Here is a 14,148-nt window from a genome sequence, read left to right as displayed (position 1 = left end):
GCAGAGAGTTCAGGGCCAGGTGCGTACTCGATGAGGGCTCAAGGGTGCAGGGAAAGATGTTGGGGAGCTCCTCTGGCATCTGCTGTGTGGGCTTTCCCCCCCTGCCCTACAGCAAACAGCATGCCCAGGGCCATGTGGGGACAGTGGGGTCTGCAGCCAGAGCAGCTCAGATGCCTCCTGCACGGCCACGGGGACGGGGGCACTGGAGGGAGGAGGGACAGGATCCAGGGGGATGGGATAAACAGAGCAGTGGGGACCACCTGCTCCACCTGGTTTGCTGGGAGGGTTTTGCTGGCGAGATGCCAAAGAAGAGGATTGTACAGGAGTCTGTCGGGAGGCCAATGACATTTATAAAGTATTAATCCCTGGAGTGTGTCACTAGCCAGTGTGTTTGACAGTGGCTCTGTGCTGGCTCCTGCGGTCTCTCGCCTCTCTGCTGCTCAGGAGTGGGTTTGAAATGCTTCAGGCATTTGCTGAATATTTTTTTTTTCCCTCTGGTCACCTTTTCAACCAGGAATTCCTTCTCTTCTTGTCCCTCAGCCAGTCTCCCTTCTTGGTTTTACCATCCAGCTTGCTTTGATCATCTGCTCCCTCCCTCCTACCCCAAGCTCCCAGATTCTCTCCTCCCCACCCTCCCACCCCCCCAATCCCCGGTGCTGTCTCTGCCAGCTCAGCCCTATTTCATCTTTAAACAAGGCTTAAAAGGCTCTTTACAGGGAGTAGCAGGGGGTTAAACAAATACTCTGTCTCTATACCTGTGCTGATTCCTGCCAGCCCAGCCCAGCCTGCAGGCACCCGGCTGTGCTGGGGCTCAGGGAACATCACACCACGGTGTTGATAACTTCTGGTGTTTGGCCACCCTCCGGGAAGAGAAAATGAGCAACTGTAGCTTTAAAACAAAGATTAGATGCAATTTTTCTCCCCTCCTCTATTCCTCCTTTTCTCTCTCCTTTTTTAAAGAGAACTTGTCAAGGTTTCCATCAATAATAGATAATGGTGCATCACTCTGGCAGGTTACACCCTCCGGCTGTTTTGATATTTTCCAGAGAATTTGTCAGCAATCTTACAGCAAAGGAAGGCTGGGGGAGGGGTGGGGACGTGGGGATGAGATCGGGGGGGAAGAGTCCTCATTAATTTTTAGTCATTTGCATTCCCAGTGTTAAATAATGTATTGATTACTCTTTCTCCCTCTTCTAATTCTCTCCTTTCTGCGATGTCTCACAGCCGATGGCCCTCACTCCCTGACAGATGAGTTTGTCAGAGGCAGAGCTCAAAGTCACCACGGGGCCAGCTCCAGCATCACTGCACAAGCCACAGCTCTGGTGGCACCGGCTCCTGGCAGGGGGACACTGAAGTCTCCAACCAGTTGCTAGGACATCCCAGTCCTTGACTTGGGGATTCACCTCCACCCCTGGTTCCTGCGTGTCAGGAGGAAGAGGACAACAGGTCCTGGAACACTTGGATGTCACCAAAGGGGGGACTGCCAAAAAGCTGGAGGAATGGTAGTGATGCACAGACAGGGAAAACATCACCCCTACCCTCTCCCAGCTGCCTGGGCACCCGAAGGGCTCTGCAAGGAGGAGATCCTGGAAAAGCCAACACTGGCAGCTCTTCCCTTGGGAGGTCAGGAAAATGGACACCCTGAGGGGATTTTGTTCCCTCTAACTTCAGTGGGAATCTGCTTCCACATCCCTTCGACAGACCTGAGACCAGGACCCTTGGAAGCCAGACGCATTGGCAGCTGAGCTAAACAAGGATGTGCACATGACTGGGGCTTTGCTTGGCTTAATACAGCTTGGCTTCCTTTTTAATTAGTACTTAATTACATAGTTAGTATTTTAATATTTTCTTTTTTTAAAAAATGTCTGATTTAATGGAGTTACTGCCAGCTATTTGTTTTGTAGGACTTTTATGTTTATGTTCCCCTTTCATTTCTTGTTTCCCCTCCATGAAGTGCTCTGATCCCTGAAGCTCTTGCTTGATTTTGCTTTAGGCAATCAGGAGCTGGGCTTTCAGTTGGGATGGAACCCTGGGTGCTGACATCCCTCAACCAAAGGTGCTAATGTGAGTTATTAGCACTCACCAAAGATACAGCAGCCCCTGGGGAGGAGAGGGGAGGTGAGATAGTGCTGGAGCCACCCCAGAAGGGAGGTGGGAGAGGATGGGGCTACCCTCAAGGTCATTCCCAAAGCTGGGCAAAGCCCTGAGCCTGTGTTTATCTTCCAGTAAAGCCCCTGGACAAACTTGCCGCTCCGGGAGTGAGGGAGAAGGGAAGGAGATGGATGTGGCATCCCATAGGAGTGATGGCTCCTCACCTCCTCTCCAAATCCCTTTGCTCCTTGCCTCAGGATGGTGACCACATCAACCCTGGCACACAGGCAGCTGGATGCATTAAGAAAGATGCTGAATTTAAACAACTTTGGCTTGTTGCCCTCCTCAGGCACCCCCTGCCTCCCAACCAGCCCCCTTGAGCAGCAAAGCCCAGTTTCAAGGCAGACTTCCCATGGCACGGGATGCTGAGACAGGACATGCTGGAATGGGCTGCCCAGGGTGGATTCTCCATCCCTGGATGGTTTTATAAAGAGACTGATGTGCCACTCAGTGCCATGGGCTGGGAACCAGAGTGGTAGTGGATTAAAGGTTGGACTTGATGATCTCAGAGGTCCTTTCCAACCCAACTGATTCTGTGATGCTGTGATTCTGTGACCTGAGCCTCACCTGGGTTGGGATGACTCCTCCTGCCTCTTTGCAGGGGGTATATGGTGGGGAAAGCTTTTGCAGTAATCACCATGAGCAGCCTGTTGGGATAACAAATAAACACAAGAGTTAGAGCCAATGCACTCGGGGCACCATAAGCCAGGCTAAAAGCAAACACGGCATCATTAATCCATTATAAAATAAAAATAATAAATATATATTTATAATAAATAAATAAATATAAAATAAAATAACAGCCACTTACCATCCTGAATGCATCAACATGAATGGGGGACAAGCAGGGCCACAGATGCAACCAGGGCTATGCTGAATGTGAAGCAAGGCTGCAAGAACTGGGGTGGAAACCCCCCCTAACCCAGTGGGTCCTGGGTAAGCCAGGACTCCAGGAGCTCAGACCTTCCACCCAGGTGGGTTTAAACCCAGTTACACCAGTTCAGGCCAGGCAGAAGAGATGTGCTGCTCTTACCTTTGTCTTGTGGTCTCCACATCTCCTGGATGGGATGTTCCCAGCAAGGATAGCTCTGGCAGAGCCTGGAGAGCTCGGTGCACTCTGCTGCTGAGGGGCCCCATGATGCTGGGGGGCTGCTGGGTCCCAAATCCCTTTGGTTGTGGCAGAGTCTCCTTTGTTCTGCTGGTGGAGTAGAGGTGATAGGGCAAAGTGTCAGGAAAGGAGGAGATGAAACAAGTCAGGAAGAAAATTTAAGGGGACTCTTAAGTGCTCCATCTTCTCCACTAACGAGGGTTCTGCATGTGAAAGAGTGAGAGAAGAAACCCCACCGTGTGCTAACAAAGCCCTGTGACTTGGCTGACTGGAGGCACTGGCACTAATGAAGTCACCAGAGAGTTGGGATTCCTGTGGCATGTCTGACATTGTTCCGTAAAACCCTCGTTTTAATTCAGTCTGAGGAAACAAGAGTGAAAATGAAAAAGCCCCATGTTGGGGTGATGTGTCAAGGCTGCAGCAGGTTTGGCTAGTGGCTGCAGAGCCAGGATGGCTGGTGGGTTGGAATGGTCTCCTGGAGGGACAGGATGCTCACCCAGGGTGAAGCTCAGGTCACCCCAAATCTGGGTTGTGAGCACTTGCCAGGAGCTCTGCAGGCACATGGGGAGTAGGAGAGAGGAAGCAGGGTCAGACAGATGGACAGGCACCATGATTGATCTAAAGCATTTCATAAATGCTGAAGGAGAGCCATCCTGGGAGAAAACACCCAGCAAGGGCCAGGATAACCCTGAAGGTTGAAAATTGCTTTCTGAAGGAGATAGCTTTATGTATGTACAGACATATCTTTAAATATATAAACATATTAATATATTAGTATCTTTATATTTAACATACTTAATATGTGAAATAGCATCTCTATACACACACCATGTCATATATATATATACACACACACAATTTTTAAGCTCAGGGGTTTATTCTGGCACCAGCAGCCGTGACTTTGGCAGAGGATTTTGGAAGCCTCACTAATGTCCACCAGGCTCCTGTATTTCTCCCTTCAGCATCTTTTGTTTGAACAGAGACGTTTACAATGAGCTGCTTCATTTTGGTGGGCAGAGACCCCTCAGTCTCCTTCAATGCCTCTTCTTAATTAGAAACCCTGTCTCCAAGTCTCATGTGCCCTTCCACAGGGTTGGTTGCTCTCACCTGCTTAATCCTGGGAGATTATTTTCTGGTCTCTTTTAAAAAAAATAACCCAACCACCCCAAACCCTTCAGTCTTCTTTCAATTCTTTTCATTTCACCTCATTTAATTCCCTGCCAGTTTAATGACTTCGTAGTAATGAATAAGATGAAAATTAGGGCTTAGTAAGTGTTAAGACAAGAGAGTTTTCTTGCTGATGAAGGCAGCGTGCTGGTGGGAAAGCAGAGCCTGGGGACACCATAGAGATAACCCCAAAGTTCTTCCTGACCTTGAGACAGGTGCTGCCAGCTGCAGTTTGTAACCAGTGACAGACTCCAGCTGGGACCAGGGACACACCAGTCCAGGGAGAAGGATGCTGGAGGGAAGTGGGATGGGTTGGACACAAGGAGGGGTTGGTGTAGGAGCTCCTGGAGGGGAGGTGATGCTGAGCCAGGGGTGCAGATCTGTGTGTGGAAGCCTGAGGGGATGAGACAGGCTGCAGCAACCCTCATGTTGGGGGAACCCTGTGCACAGTCCTGGGGAATCTGGGGTGGGGTTGTTTGGGAGAGAGTTTTGCCACAGGCAAAAGCATAAATCCTAACACCTCTAATCCAAGGAGCCTGACAGGTGGCAATGCCAGCAGTCCCAGCTGGGGCTGAGGAACAGGTCTGTCCCTGCCTCTCCTGGAGGAGCAGGATGGTGCCAGGAGCCACAGTTTGGGTTGGGTGTAAGAGTTTTCTCATCAGAACCACACACTGGAGGCCTGGGGGGGGAGTGCACATCCTGACACCCATGCTAGGAGCATGCAATACTAATCATATGTGACTTTAATTCCAGTTTTTCCAGATGCAACAAAACTAAAGCCCAAGGAGTGAGAAGCATGTGTGGGGTGTGCAGGCAGCAGAGCTGCCCTCCTGTCACCTCCTCCTGGTCCAGGTGCCCAAGGGAGGATTTGGGCAACACCAGGGGATTTTAATTCCCTTTTGCCAGGAAGAGAGACTTTCCTTGTGCAAGGACTCCAGGCTGCTAAATGGGTTTGCCCTTGCAGGGGTGAGCTGAAATCCTTACCCAGGGGTGATGCAGGTGGGGGAAAAAACAAAAGTCATGCAGGCTGAAGAGAAAAGTGGATGAGGAGTTAAAGGGACGGGAACAAAGCACATCAGGCTCAAAAAATTCCCTGAGATAAAATAATTGACACTAAAAAAACCCCAACATTGGAGGGCTCAAGCACAATATATCAGAGGGGCTCTCACCCCCTGACCTGTTCCTGCTCATTCCCATGCCTCTGCTTATGGTTACTGTGGGAGTCAGGAAACCTAAAAGCCTCCAAAAAGCCACTATTTTTTGGCAGGTACCTCCATCAAGCCCTGGCAGGGAGGAAGGTGTGGGAAACCCCGTCTGGGTGAGTTGGTGGATGGGCTGGGGGTGGTGGTGGGAGCTCTGTCCTGCTGGTGGGTGCCTGGGCTGGGTGATGAGGGGGTGGCTGCATCTATTTTGAGGGGAATGTGTCGTGTTGGGAAAATAACTGATTTAAGATGGGGAAATTTATTCCTGCTGGCACTGTGTACTATATAGATCCATAAATAATCAGCCCTTAAAAGCCGTCGCCTCAACTAAATCAGAGAGGCACGTAAACATCCCAGAGCTGCATGACTAATAAGGGAAATTATACCGGAGAAGTGGCTTCACTACTCTCCTGCATGTCTGCGTAGCAGAGCCCATCCTGGAGAGCCTCTCCCCATCATTTCTGGTGCAGACAGCAGTGCTGGGAGAGCTCTGGAAAGGTTCAGATGCCCCCTGGGCAAGGGCAGGGAGGGTGGAAGCAAAGCCCTGAGGGTGCCGTTTCAGGAGGAAAAAAGAAGGGAAAGGAAAAGGGAGAGGGAAAGGGAAAGGAAAGGGAAAGGGAGAAGTAGAGGAAGAGGGAAAGAGAGAAGGGGGAGGGGGAGAGGGAAAGGGGAAGACAAAGGCAAAGGCAGTGTTGCTCTTCTTGGAGGAATAAGGCAATGGCTGAGGAGGGGATCTGGGATGTCACCCACCAGCTTCTTGTGCATCCCCCAGGTGCTCAGACGGGGTGCAGGATGAGCTCTGTCTGTCCCTCTGAGCACGTCCATGTGCCAGCAGTAGACAAATCCCTAGAAACCATGTACCTCTCCAGCACCCTTTGGAGAAACCCCTGCTTGGGCAGGGCTGGATGTGTCTCCTCAGTGTTCTGAGTGACAACGTGCCCCATAGCAGAGAAATGGACCCACACATGGGATACATCCTGTGAGAAAGGCTCTGAGGTTGCTGCTGAGAGAGGTATGGGAATTGTCAGAGGAAATATGAGGGTACACGTAGGCATGCATGAAGTGCCAGGTCTGTGAGACCTCTTGATGGTGTGAAGCTGAGCAGGGAGGAGACTTCCTCCTTCCTTGGGTCTGGATGCTGCAGCATCCCCATCCCCATCCCCTCTGCCTGGACCAGACCCCCCACATGCCCTGACTCACTGCAGCCAACAAGCTTTTATTCATTAGCAGACCAGAGAACAACACTTGGATTGAAAAAGATGTTCCAGTTCTCAAAGCCTCTTTTTAAATATATTTTTTTGCAATAATTCTCTTTTTAATTATTATAAGCCCTCTAAGTCTCCCCGAAGCCCAGTCCCACTGTGACCAAGCGGCTTCAAAGAGCCCCTCCACCACATTTAAAATCAGATGCTGCTCCCACACAGCCTGAGATCAGAAACCTGCACTGGGGATCGATTGCCTGATTAGGGGAAAATTGATTGCCCCTGCCTCATTAGCATATCATTAGTGCTGACCCTGTGGCTGGCCCTGCTTGAGCTGGGCTGTGACCTGGATGGATTAAAAAGCTCAGCGTGCCGAGGAGGGATAGGAAAAATCAGTAAACAGGGGAGGCAGGCAGGCAGGCAGGCAGGCAGGCAGGCAGGCAGGCAGGCAGGCAGGCAAGCAAAACCACTGGTCTATAACGTCCACATCCACCTCATCACCCCACCAAGGCTTTTGGTGTTCAGCACCCATCAGCACCAGGAGCAGCTCAAGGGGATGTAGCTCCTGGGGATGGTCCCCTGCCTGGAGCAGACCCAAAGCAGAGCATCCCCTGTGGGGACCACAGAGGATTTCTAGGGGAGCTCCAGCCCTTTGGAACCTTGACTAACAGGGTGGGTTGTTTTTTTTTAGTGTTGTGAGTCAGTAGCCCCATATAGGATTTCCATCTGTGCTGTGTGAGGCCTCGCCAGACTGTGTTTTAGGCCTCCATCCAAATAAAGCTGAATAACTGCATGGGTTTGATTTGTTGAAGGGTTTGGGTTTTTTGTTTTAAATTTCTTTATGAGTATTGCATGCAAAACAAGGGGAGAGTAGCCTGGCTGCTCCTGAGGCCCTATCCAGCCTGAGCAACCCTCCCAGGACCCACCTTCTGAATAATATACCCAAGGTCAGGAGGCAACGTGCAGCCAAGAGCCTGGTCCAGCCTGGACCCAAACTGGTGGTGGGTTACATGGAGAATGCCCAGCACCTGGCTTTGCAGGAAAATCTGGGTTTGTCCTGAAGACATGAGCTGAGGCACATCACAGCTCTGTTGTCAGCATCTGAAGGGCCATAGAAAGCATTTTATTTCAATGGAAGGACCAAGGTTTCTGTGGGAATGGAAGGAGCAGCTTCATCCAGAGACCTGGGATAGCTGCTGCCCAGTGCCCTGGGGTGATATTCACCCCAAACCAAGCTCCAGCCCCATTTCTGGAAACACTTTGGTCCCTTCTGGGACTTTTGGGGTCTTCTTTGCACCATAGAGATATCTCATACAGATGAGCAGTGAGAACTATGAGGAGCTGGGATGATTGAGGACACGTGTGACCCTGAGCAGGGCAGTTGTCCCCAAGAGATGGCATTCAGGCACAGACACCTTGTGCCCATCTCAGGTGACCACAACAAGAACCAGGGGGGGCTGCACAAGCCCAGGAGCAGGTGGGGGTCCCCATTGTCCACTGCCCTTGCTGAGCAGGGGGATATGGGGTTGCCCTCTTCACCCCATCTGCAGGATGGAGGGGCCTGTGTTGTTTATGAAGCCTTCTCAAAGTAAAAGGTGCTAACAAGCAATAAATTCTGGCTTCCCCAATAATCAGCATAGATTTGCTTCCTCACTGCTGTGAGCCTTGGATGCAGCCATAGTTCCACATGGTTTGAAGTCCTCCACATCGATGCTGTCCATCAGCTCTCATTAGTTTGTTTCCTACATAGAGTGAATTATTACAGGAGGGTCCTCTCCAGCAGCCTGTGCTCAGCCCTTTGCTGAATACTCTAACACTGCAAATTAATTAGCAGTGATCACACCACAAATCTCATAACTGTAATTGCATGGCCATGCTCCAACAAGGAGCATTTGATCTCCTATTGATTAATGAAACAAGCTGCCCCCTTGCACAAGATGTCTCATTTCCCACTGGCTTTCATGCCACCCTTTTTGAAGAGGAATAACTTGACAGAGGAAGAGCTCCTCAGCTGCCCATGGGATGGATGCAGCAGGTGTCATCACCCTGAGGCTTGCAGCAGTGATGGAGGGAGAGGAGCACACCCCAGGACCATGCTCTGCTCTTCACCTGGTCAGCAGCTCTTTCTTCCAGGAATAAGACCCTCCTGAGCTTTCCCGTGCAGGAAAGGTGAGTGTCCCTGCTCCTCTTCAGTGCCCAAGGAGTCTCATCCCTCCTGAGCTCCACTGTCCCCAAACTGGAAGCAAGAAATCAGGATTCATCTGAATTACAGTGACCCTTCCACCCCCAGTGCTTTACAGGAATGATTACACATTATTTTATGAATAAGTAACATCTTGCCACAGATTTCCACCTGCTCTGAGCATCTCCCTGTGATCTCTGTCTTTCAGAAAGGAATCTGGAAACAGAAATCTATTTTGCAAGCAGCAGAGATGTTTGAAGCCTCCTTCATCCCACATTTCAAGTGTGTATCTCCTCTCTCAGCACATCTGTGTCTCCTTCGGGGCTGCACTGAGCAGCTCAAGCTCTTGACATCAAGTCTGTGCTGCTGCAGGTCCAGCTCCTGGTCCAAAGGAAAGTTGTCATGAACATTATTAAGCCACTAAAGAGAGGAATGAAGACCAGCTAAATGAAGACTGGCAGCTGCATCCTGGAGACTGGTTAATTAATTACCCGATTAACCATTCAGGTGGCCAACACTGGTGGCTTCTGCATTGTTTTGATCACCATAAGGGGGAGGTTGGAAGTGGCAGAAAAGTGCTGAGAAGGGGAGGGGAGGGCAGAAAAGCCCTTCTGTACTCAGTACTGTTGTTCAAACATCTTTCTTCTCTTCTGTGTAACAGCCCAAGAATTAAATTCAGGAATTTTTTCACTTTCCCCCACCACCACTACCCACCTGGCAAAAGGCAGTGTTATAGAAATTGCTGTTGCTTTCAGGAAAAAAACAAAAGAAAAAAAATTAAAATTGCCTCCAAACTGCCTCTTTCTTCCCTTGTCAGAATAAGCAAAAGAAAACGAAAAATGTTTTGCCATCAATCCTGATGTCTCATGCTGTTTAGGTGTCCTCCCCTCTTCATCAAATTAGTCTTGGTCAAATTTAGTTGCTTTAACATAATTTCAAAAGAAAGAGCCAAGATACTCTATTTTTAAGTGTTAGGAGGAAACATTTTGACATAAATCCCCACCCCTCATTCATCAACTCCTCATCTAATTCAACACAAGTTCATGAATAATTTCCATCAGACTGAAACCACTTGTCCCTGATGAGACACAGCCCAAGTGCCTGTATCAGTGTGGGCTTCCTCACCCCTCTCAGGATATGCAGCAGTGAGATTCCCACCAGCCCCTGGGAGCTGGGTATCTGCAGGACTTGCTGGGAAAGGTGACCCCCCCAAAGTCCTTGCAGATCTTCTGCTGGGTCCAACATGGAGCAGACTTCATCCCCTCTTGATGAACAAAGGAAAACCTGGATCAGTTGGGTGAAATGGTGCAAAACCTCCCTCCATGCAATGGGGGAATATCCCAAATAATCATTTCGCTCCAGTTTCCCTGAAGTGGTCAAAGAAAACCCTACCCTGGAGCAAAAGCCACAAACCAGGGGCCCATGGAGGCTCTGGCTCCAATCCCAGCCCCTTCCTGGGGCAGAGTGAGGGTCTGTCCTGGAAGAGACATCCTGAAGTGCTGAACATGAGGAGCTGCAATGGACACATCTCCAAGCCCCAGCTCTGCCTCAGCCAGCTGCAAACCCCACTCCCAGGGAGCCAGGAAGACAAAGGGATCCCATCTCACCTCTTCTCCATGGCAAGGTGATCGATCCATCCATCCATTCTGCCCTCAAGGGCTTTCAGCCAGTTTCACACCTACGTCAACAGTGCACTCTTTCTTATTTTCCTGAACAAACTTCACCACAGCAGAGGCTCTTTCTGGGCTGATCTGTACTTGCAGCAGCAGATCCCCCTGGGCCAGCTGCAGGATGTGCCCCCACACCACCCACCTCTACCACAAACCTGGCCCTCAACAAGTGGGGGAATTGGAGTCCACAACATCAGGCTGACTTGCAGGAGAATATTTTTAGCATTAAGTTTTCCTTCTGAGATCTTTGGAACCACTTTCTCCCTTCCTGGGCTCTCAGGGAGTCACAGCCCAGGTTGGGGCTCAGGGGGGTTCTGCAGCAGCATGTGCTGACCTGTGGGGTTCAGCTGGAAGCTCCTCCAACATTTGCAGCTTTGCACAGTTGAGTTTAAGCAGCTGGTAAAGATCCAGCTAACAAATGCTCCCAGATAACCTAGGAACCATCAAAGTCTGGGTAAAACACCTGAATATTGGCATAGGGTGTTGGTCCAGGGGCAGTTTTAGCAGCCTGGGCTGGGGAGGTGGTTGGTGGTTGTCCAGGAGCCTTGCAGGTCATGGCTGCCCCCCCTGCTCCCTGACCCTTTCAGCAGCCAGGAAGGTGCTGCCAGGGTTTTGCATTTTTTCTGGCAACACGCCACTGCCCCTTGCCCAAACAGCCCCAAGGAAAAGCCCTTTCCCCACTTCTGTTCCTCCCCAGGCAGTTTTTACTAACAGCCCCAAGCAGCCCCACTCCCAGCTGAGCCGCTGTGCACGGAGCTGCTCCCACCCTTTTCCTCCTTTTCCAGAGGGTCCCGTGTGCTGCCCATCAGGGGAAGATGGCAGCAGAGGAGCTGAGCTGCAACCTCAGGATGCCAGGGCACAAACCCCTTGGTTTTGAGTAAACCCAGGCTGTCATTCAAACCCCTTGCACTCCAGGGCTTTGCAGATGGCAGCAGCCAGAGGTGGGGCTGAGGTTTTCCAGGGACACCGGTGAGCAGGGGATGCCCTTGGAAAGCATCTCCCTCCGGAGGTTACAGTTTCACCCAGCACTGAGCTGCATGGATCACGCCCAGGCACAGCCTGGCTGATGGAGCCATCCACTCGCTGGGATGCTGCCTCTGCCACAGCCACCTGCTGAGAGCCAGAGGAACAAAACAGATCTGAGTGTGCGGGGGGAAAAAGAAAAATTAAAAAAGGAAAAAGGAGATTAGAAATTATAAACGGCAACAGACAACAACAACAATATACAGCTTTCTCCTCAAACTGTTCTTTTAGTCCCAACAGCATCTGCTGAGCAGAGCTTGTGCCTCAGAATTTACAGCTGCTCAAAAAAAAAAAAAAAAAAAAAAAAAAAGCAAGCTCATGAATTATTTATCCCCGCTCAGATCAATCCTTCAGCATGCTGTCAGCCAGGAATCAAAGTCCAAACAAGGCAGGCAGGGGAGGGAGCGGCTTCCAACCCCCCCCCGGAACGCGTCCGTCAGCTCCTGTGCTGCCCCTCGCCCAGTCCCTCCCTGTCCCTGTCCCCATCCCTACGTGGCTACAGTGTCGGTGCCAGCAGGGACCCCCCCGCCCCCATTTGTGAGCTCCAAGACCCTGCGTGTTAATAATTGATAGCAAAAGCAGATTTTAAAGCACCTTGTTTCCAGGGAGGCTTTTCCTCCTCGTCCCAAATCCAGGCGGTTCCCGGCAGTGCAGCACTAACCCAGAGGGTTCCATTCGAAGCTCTGCTTTGCCCGTGGTGACTCCATCTCCTTCCTTGGAAACTCTTAAAATCCTGAACCACCTGCTGACCCCAGGGAACAGGAACATTTAAAAAAGAGCAATAGCAGGAACTGGGGGTTCCTTCCCACTGTCTGTCCCTGTCCCCACTGTCCCTCCAGGTCTCTGCAGGTGTTTTTCATGGAGCTGCAGAGGTGGAGGAAAGCAGAGGACAGAGGCATGAGAGGGGCTGGAAAAATACTGCTTGTCCCTCCTGCCTGATACAAAAGAGGAGTGAGGGTGGGATGGAGAGAGATGGTTTAGCTTGGTTTATTTCTTTGCCTTTCAGAGGAAAAATCCAGCCCTGCCAAGAGAGATGGGAAACCACCCTGCACAGGAAGGTGCTCCAGGCTTTGAACCATGACCAACAGAACTTCCAGGCTCTTCCCTAGGAGCAGTGAGGTGGTACTGGTGTCCTGGTGGTGGGACATCCTCTCACAAATCTGCAGCCCAGCAAAGCACTCCTATGTCCTAACTCGACTTTGCCAGCTTATTTTGAAGGCAGGTGAGGGGCAAACATCCCTCCCCACCATCGTTTCTGAATTTCAGGGTATTTTGCCTCTTTACTGGCAGCAGTGAAGAGCCCAATGCAGTAGCTGCTCCCAGGACTATTCCCTTTCCCACAATCTCCCCAGGTCAGTCTTCATTCACTTGGGTGCCCCCAAAACACTGCCCCATGCCCATGGTGAAGATCTCTCCTCCTGAAAGCCCTGGTTTCAGTGTCTGTCTTCCCCAGCCCAAAGCCTTGTGCTGTCAGAGGTCTGGTTTCAGCCTTCTTCGTACAGCATCTCTCCTCCTACAGCATCTGTTTCCCTGGGTGGATGCAAAGCAGCTTAATTAGTCCCTGCAAAGAGCTGGGTCTGTTTCTAAACACCTTGCTGCTCAGTCCAGAGCCTGTTCGGTAGTACTGCTGCAGCTCCACTTCTGCAAAGCCCAACCAGAACTCAGCAGCTGGAGACAAAGGCAAGAGCAGGAGCTGGGCAGACCCACACCCCATCCTCTGCCATTACCCAGGCTCCTACACGAGTTTGCCTTTACCCAAGCCAGGCAAACCCCTGCCAAAAAAACCCCAACCAAACTGCATTTCCCACTGCCTATTCCCCACTGAGCACGGGGTGGTGGGTGCACAGGGCTCAGCTCTTCCACCAGGTTTTACCCCAACTCATCCTCCTCCACGCTGTCCCCAGCCCCATGATGCTCCAGGAGAGCATCCAGAGCAACCCTGGATTCCTGCAGCACCTTCCCTGGTGCAAAACCATTTATCACAGCCCTCCCACAGCAAGCTTGCTAAAGGCCACGCCGTGACAAAACGCCAATAGGTGTATTTACATTCAATATGTCCTGCTAATCTGGCCTTCAGAAAGCTGCTGTTGGAGCTGTCCTTTCGTTTCTTGGGCATCACCCTCTTTAATCAGCCTCTTGTTACTGATCACAGATTGATTTCAGGGTCCAGTAGCCAATAGGTTTGCCTTTTAATTTTCAGCATCACGTTTAATTAAAGCAAGGCGGGTCCCCACCCCATCAAATCATATCAAAGTCTCTCCAAGCCCCAGGTGAGTGAAAACACCAGCATAAATTATTGATTAATCTTTGTTCAAATTAATCACTGCCATCCTCACTGGGCAGTGTGAGGATAGAGCTCGTGAGATGTTGGCTTTTGGCAGCTGTTTTGTAGCTGCTGGGGACACTGAGGTTTCTCCAGGCAGGGAGGCATGGCTGAAAACCT

Source organism: Heliangelus exortis, chromosome 22 (genome assembly GCF_036169615.1).
Source record: "Heliangelus exortis chromosome 22, bHelExo1.hap1, whole genome shotgun sequence".
NCBI lineage: Eukaryota > Metazoa > Chordata > Aves > Apodiformes > Trochilidae > Heliangelus > Heliangelus exortis.
The sequence above is the reverse complement of the archived record's forward strand: the minus strand, read 5'-3'. Positions refer to the sequence as shown.